Raw genomic sequence first — 8199 nt, 5'->3', positions numbered from 1 at the left:
TATGACTCACATGACTCACAAAACTGTGTGAGCTGTGCTTGCACGTTAACCCAGGGTGATTTTTTTGGAATCCATTCCAAGGTTAGTTTTGTGTCACACACTACTGACGTCAGACAGTTGCAGTTATATGGGGGCTAATTATGGACCAACACAGGGGAATTTCTGCCTCCAGTGAAAGCTGCTCACATAGAGGGGTTAGTCGTGCTGCTGACTCTTTCAAAAACTGTCTGTCTGAGTGAGAACTCATATATACAGTATATATACACACTCTATACACACAAGCTAAGTGTAGCCTATATTTTTTGCTGTGCAGAATGTCTCCAGGTAGAGAGGCGAAAGTTTTCCCTCAGTGCAGGAGCCATTAGTCAGAATGGAGGTGATTTATGGGTTGTCTCCTTGCAGAATTTAAATTAACAGCCATGCTGTATGGAGGGAGGAGGGAGGGTACCACTGCTTTTTGGGTTGCTCCCCTTTTGCACGTCACCTCTCTCTCTCTCTCTCTCTCTCTCTCTCTCTCTCTCTCTCTCTCTCTCTCTCTCTTTCTCTCTCTCTCTCTCTCTCTCTCTCTCTCTCTCTCAATCTCACAGGAGAAATTTGGAACATTTTTGGATCCAGGTGTGTTGTCAGGTGGTCAGCTCACTTATGGATCTCGGAAGATTTCACTAGAAAATATGGTCAGCCAGGCTAAATGAAAATATTTGTTTTTTAAGGAAACAATTAAGCAGAAATCTGAATCATAAAAAGATACATACAAGGTCATGGTCAACAGTTGCAGAAGGTGCTGTGTCTTGTGGACGAGCTTGATATTCCTGATAAAGCTGCCCAGAGACTGCAGTAAAAGCTAAAATACATACATATTTTGATGTAAATGTTAACATATACACGTTTTCCACGCGTATTGTTGAATGATTACACTTTGCTACTAATTTCAGAACCTTGACGTCATTTTTCAAAACTCTAGACACAAAACTCACAATCAATGATCAAAATACACATTTTTCAAAACTCTAACACTTTTTTCAATTGATTGGATACAATACACATAAACCAAAGATCATTTGTTCATTAACAAAGATCACCTGTTCAATATGACACAACTTAACATCAAAGTACTACTATTTCAAAAAGCAATTCACACATTACATCTCAGATGATTGTCTATTCATTTCATTACAATGATCTAACTATCAATCGATACAACTACTCAAAATGATAAGTAACTGTTGCATTACTCTTAATGCATAGTTGTATGGAAACAGACAAACAATATTCCATGTTTAGATCATGAAAGTTTCAAGATAACAAGATTCATTGTCACCAATTAGTGTGGAGCATGAACCAATTAGACTACATTATCTATGGATGTAATATTTCATCATCATTCTTTACTGTAATGTACTACTGTTTATCAGACACTGTTTTTATGGTCCCATGTACCACCTTTGAGACTATTTACAGTATTGACAGTACTGCACTGTATGCATGCAGGCCCTTGGAATTACTTGTCCAATTCAGCCAACACGTTACTGATGATTGAGATATATATATATATATATATATTAGGGCTGGCAAAATAATGCGTTAATTTCGATTAATTAATCTGAGAAAAAATAACGCGTTTTACGCAGATTAATCCATTCCATATTAACGTTTGACCCGGAGCTGTTCTAGCCACCATTCGACTTTAAAATGAAGGAGGGAGAAGAGAATGTTCTGCCTGGATCAATAATTGGAACATTTACTTGTAAAAATCTTCTTCCTGCCAACCCTGGCTACCGAAATCTGGTGCCACTGATATGTCTGCGCTTCTCTCTGATGCTCTGAAACAGACGATACAGGCAACACAAACACCGCTGCACGTGACGCTAGTTAACACTATACTCGACAGCAGCTAACGTTAGCCTACCGCTAGCTAGTAGCTGGATTAAACACGGTTAAAATGCTGACAGCTAACGCTAAACGGTGTAAAGTTTGACTGTTTTACTGTAGAGGATTCAACACCGGGATGTAACAATCTGCAGCTGCCGTCGGAGAAACAACACAGACACAGTTCATTGAAACTGGTAAACTACAGCCTCGTGGTGCATTTGAAGTTATTGTAAATGTCCCTTACAATCTGGTGGTTGTTTTTGTCGTTCAACAGCAATTTACTAGTGAAATAAGTTATTGTTATTGTTATACATTATTATTAAACATTTAATTTTGACCATATGGCCTTAGCAATAAACAAGCCGTTCTTTAATGTCACCAACTGTTGTTTAGTACCCTTTTTTTTCTTTTCTTTTTTTACTTTCTTAAATAGTATCAGTTAGGCACCGTTAATTATGTATGCGATTAATTAATCACAGAGTATGTAATTAATTAGATTACATTTTTTAATCGATTGACAGCCCTATTATATATATATATATATATATATATATATATATATATATATATATATATATATACATATACTTATATATACTCATACCACATTGTTCGCCATGCCCAAAGGTTTTTTCCAAGATGTTTGGCTAATTGCAATGTAGATGAAAACCTGCGGCCAAATCCACAAGACAGAGTTGATGAATATGTAGAAGTACAGTAATCACTTCTTTGTTTTGCTTTTTACAGTACAAGCAAGTTGAGGATCACTGCATTTGATGTTTTACAGTACTGTCTTTTCTTTTCTATTTTGTAGCTAATTATTTTGCTTTGATTCAAATAAACCTATGTTGTGATCATACTGTATTGTTTTTCATCAATACATTTCAGGTTTGTCTGTAGTATTCGCTCTACTACTGCAGTACTTTTACAGGGAAGTCTTTACATCTAGTACCATAATGAAACATGTATCACCTATTTTGTACTACAATATTTAATGATTGTACACACAATAACACAGTGAAACTATGGGTAGCTTGTGTGTGGGTGATCTAAAGTAACGTTTCAATGGTATTTCACAATAAATTAGTTTTTTTAACCAATGATTGTGCAAGTGCAAGATTTATTTAAAGATATGAATGCACAATGCAATGTTTTGAACATTGGATAGCCTGTGTTACAAGTGATGATCGTTTTGAGTTTTGTGTCTAGAGTTTTGAAAAATGACGTCAAGGTTCTGAAATTAGTAGCAAAGTGATTGTAAAAAACTGTAATAATAAATGTGTTCCCAAATGTGGAGATACAGCATTACTAATCATGGGTTTCTCATTATTTCAGGATGTGCTCTCCCTGCTCTCAGATCCATTTTAATGTTTTTCGTATTAATGATGTTTTGTACTGTACTCTCTCCTCCCTGATGGCTTAATGATATATAACTGAGCTGGGAGCCAGGCCTGCAGTGTGACATGGGGGCTTAAGGGACAGAAACTTCATCAGAGTTCATCAGAAATGTTCATTGGCATTCATCATACACATAAATACATATTGCATAATATTTAATGCTGTGTGGATAGTACCATGTGCCATAGTGCCATGGGACGTAGTCTGAAGGGTGAGGAGGGTAGCTGGCAGAGGTCAGAGGTTGGAGGTCTGTGGCCCACGGGTGCCTGGCAGTGAGAGGGGGGTGAGGATTACTCCAAATGGCATCGCACTGTAAAGCCCATACCGAGTTTTACATGACATATTAGTGCTGTGAATATAGATTCATACCCATTTTATTTTTAGTTTATTTTCTGGATAGATATTTAGATAGAGTCAACATTTACTTTTGCTGTACTTATCCCTCTTTGCTAATTAGAAGATGCTTTACCAGTAGCTTTATTGCTTTCTATCTCCAATACACACACATACTGCACTAACACACACATCCTGATTTCCTCCTGCAGGCTCAATGGGCTCACAGTGAAATTTGTGATGAGTTCATTTTGCACCTTTTGTGTACTTGTACAATTTTGTTGCTGTGGAGCTAAAAGAGGTATGCAATTATTACCTTATAACTTAGTGATTTTTTGACAAAACCATAAAGTTAAAAATGACAATTCACCAGTAGTTGCAAGGCGACTGGTTCTAACAAGAAATTGTTTAGTACAAAATCCAAGTAAACAGAGAATGGTCATTTTTTACAAGCAATTGTATGGATTAAACAAACAAGATAACAGGTATTGATCTTTTCATGTAGCTCTCAGTAAGAATAGTGTATTTCCCAAAACACTGAACTATTCCTTAAAGCTTACGACGATCATATTATTGTTATTACCTCCACCAAGGCGGTTATGTTTTCGGTTCGGTTTGTCCATTTGTTTATTGGTTTGTTTGTCTGTCAGCAGGATTACAGAAAAAACTACAGGACCGATTTTCATGAAACTTGGTGGAAGGTTGAGCATGGGGCAAGAAAGAAACTATTTCATTTTGGAGCGGATCCGAATCACGAGGCGGATACACAAATTGTTTTTCACTCCTGTTAACATTCCGAGATAGCACATTTGTGCTGCATTCATTCATTGTCGAAATAATTTGAAAAATGAGTTCCTGACTGTTAAAATTCACACGAGGGCTATCAAAATGAACGCGATAATAACGTGTTAACTCAAATTACATTTAACGCCACACATTTTTTTGACGCGCAATTAATGCACCTGCGTTCTGTAATTTGGACCTCGGGCCGCTCTGTATTTTGGGACATCAGGAAACGATGACGCAGTAACGTAGCTAGCAGAAACAAACCTCCTTGAGCAGAAATGGATAAAGAAAAGGGTGTTTTGAATGGCAAGTTTAGTTTCAAAGCCCTTCCAGATGGTTCTCGCGACAAGACTAAAGTTATTTGCATGCACTGTCAATGTGAATTGGGTTACAACCGGAGTACGTTGAGTCTCAAATACCACTTGCTGGCCAAGCATACGGCTGATGCAGAGAACCCTCCTCCCCCTCCCCAAAGGCAGGCCACGCTGGATAGTTTGTAACAGAGATGTAAAAAGTGTAAGAAGTACAAATGTAAAGTGGGACACTACATTGTGTTAGTATCACCAAGAAATGTTACATTGAGGTCAATATGCCCATCTGTTGTTACCTGATGGGTTTGAGTTTGCCATATTAGGCTTTCAGCATATTTTTTGAGCATACAGTACCTTTGAGGTTATTCTGGAGAATATTCTAGATAGTATTAGTCATTGTTTTGGATTGTTGCAATAATAAACATTTGCATAAAGCAAGCATGTTTGTTCACTCCCATGTTGATAAGAGCATTAAAAACTTGAGAAATATCCCGTTTAAAGTACATTTAGAGCAGTTAAAAAATGTGCGATTAATGTAAGCTTAATCTCTAGTTAACTATGGACAATCATGCGATTAATCGCGATAAAATATTTTAATTGATTGACAGCCCACTGCATTAACATTGTGATTTAGGGCATGCCTTGGTGGAGGTCTGCACTCTCTGAGTGCCCTTCTAGTTATGCTATTAACAGTAATAAACCTTTTATTTCACCTTCTTAAAAACAAGTTATACATGTAAGTATGTTTTTCATATGATAACTGCATAGAACATTGGGGAATTAACACTTCATTCATAATACTTTATATTTTCTCCCTTCATCTCACCTCTGGGGGAGTTGTCTATTTCACATAAACTTGATCCCCTTCCCTGAGGATAGAAAATTCCTCTGTGGTTTCTCTGCGGCAGCCCTGCCATGCTGGGAGCAAGAGCAGGCCACAGAGAGCCTTCACTGGACTCCAGCTGAGGTTTTGACAGGCTCTTGTCTTTTAACGCCTAGATGAAGGAAACCACCCTGGGACTTACCCTGGGTCAGACAAGAAGGAGAAGAAACACAGAGAAAGAGTAAGACAAAAAATCCTCACTTATCTCCACCAAATATCGCTCCAAGACAGAAATATTTACATCACTCAGGTTTCAATACAAATTCTACAGTGATGTGTCTGTTCAGTCACAGTCATTTAGCAAGTTGTTTATTCATAGCTTATCAGAGGGATCATAAAATGTTCAATTAACTCTGATGAGTGTGGAGTTCTTAAAACACATAGCTTTCATACTCTCAGTGTTGACATAATAATGTAATGATGAGATTTGTGTGTTCTACATTTTAATGCTTTAAAACAATTTACTTTCACAACTAAAATGAAAGCACTAGTAACACCTGACCTGACAGATGTTCCTACCTGACACATGTGGGTCCACCTGGGTCATCACTCATAAACACAAACTTTGATTTTCATGACCTTGAAGCAATATGGAGGATCTGGTCGGAGAAGGAAGGGAAAGGTTAGAATCAAAATACATTTATTACTACTTTTTTTAAGCCATTGACACATAGCTACCTTTGTTTCACTCTTTATAAAGCAACAAAATCCTTCACTATAAATAAAATAAATAATAGTAATGGGGAACAAACTAACAACAAACAAACTATTTATTTACACTTCATAGTCGCCTGTATTTTTCAAGTTAGAGAATAAGTAGAATCCTGTTAAGTGTAAAGTAAAATTAAATTCCTAATTATCTTACACTGCTACCTGAAAAATAGTAAAGGCTGTGTATGGTGCTATACATTTTGCAAATATGATATATCCCAAGACTATAGAATTCTGACCTTTCTTGTAAAGCAGGACTCAAATGCAAGTGGAGGAGGAAGGTAGAGTGGAGAGTGATAAGAAGTGTTTAGCGAGGAGATGAGTTTTTAGTTCATGCTGTGAGTGACGCTGCAGTCCTGGCCGAGGTGGAAAGGTCATTCCATCATTTGGGAGCCTGGAGGGAGAGGAGTCAAGACCGAGTGAAGCCACAACTAGGCAAGACAAACTGAGGGGCACACACATGAATCACCCACACACACGCAGACACACACACACACCACATCACCACATTCATTATGATACCTGGATATAGTATTAGCCAGCCCTGAAGCAGGTCAGTCATAGAGCAAGTCTGCAGTTTCTCACTTCTCTTCATTCTGCAGGTTGGAGGACAAAGAGTTAAACAACAATTTCCCTGGAGCTCTGCTGCTCAGTCAAGGGAAAAAAAAAGACAACGTGTAAACAGAGACTAAAGATCAAGTCATGTTCACAGGTGACAAAATGCAACTACCCTGAACATCTTCACTAAATAGTGCGTACAATATCCTACTCTTGGCTGATGCTGATAGCATGTCTGTGTAATCAGCTAATATATATTTCATAATCTTGCATATACAGCATGCAACTGTTATTGGCTCATTGCAGCAAAAGTGCATGCAATAAGGCTGATTTGACTGCACGTAACATGACGTGCAAAGTGGTTGCGTGTTGTAATCGCTTTGGTATCAGGATCTACCGTGCAAAAGTGAACCCCTGACCATGAAGGAACACCAGGCTGAATCACCTTTAAGTGGATGAGCTCTGGTCAGCAAAGTCAGAGTTATTATGTCTTGTAAAAATGCAACGCTGTCACATGCTTTAGTAAACAGGGCAGACGTAAGGCTTGATAGAACCATGGCTGCTGTAGTGGGGAGGAACACATGGCCTCAGGGTATACTGTGTGTGTGTGTGTGTGTGTGTGTGTGTATGTGTGTGTGTGTGTGTGTGTGTGTGTGTGTGTGTGTGTGTGTGTGTGTGTGTGTGTGTGTGTGTGTGTTGCTTGTTTCCTCTGGAGTCATGTCCTTCACTGTTTCTGCATTCACCTGGATATTCTGTGCATTATAGAGCACGTCAGCAGGAAATCACTGAGGTAGAGAAGGCTTAAAGCAAATACATATTCATTTTCTCCACACATATAAAACAACTCCTCCCCAGACTCACAGAATGCCCTTTCTCCGTTTTCTCTCTGTCATGAACAAACACACACACACACACACACACACACACACACACACACACACACACACACACACACACACACACACACACACACACACGCTCATTCCACAGACACTTTGCAGAAGCCATGGGCAATTCCACTCCGAACTCTACCTTTTTCTTTTCCCATTTTCCTTTAAATGCACAAATGCACCATCTCCCCTTCACTCACCATCTTCAATTTTTGACTTCCTCTGCCGTGCCTTCTTTGTTTTGAAGCCCCCCTCCCCCTTCTCCACTCCCCATCCCCAAACCACCTCAGTGGGTGCCAAGCAGTCACAGCAGTGGCTTGATCCTGGCACTTATGAAAGGAGCTCTTTGATAAGCCTCGGCCAGGAGTAACACAAGGGAAGCAATCAGAGACACAAACTCAACTAGAGATGAGGCATCTACTGTGTTTGCTTGTGTGTTTGTGATGTTTTGTTTCTTTGA

Source organism: Sander vitreus, chromosome 15 (assembly GCF_031162955.1).
Source record: "Sander vitreus isolate 19-12246 chromosome 15, sanVit1, whole genome shotgun sequence".
NCBI classification, from domain to species: domain Eukaryota; kingdom Metazoa; phylum Chordata; class Actinopteri; order Perciformes; family Percidae; genus Sander; species Sander vitreus.
The sequence above is the reverse complement of the archived record's forward strand: the minus strand, read 5'-3'. Positions refer to the sequence as shown.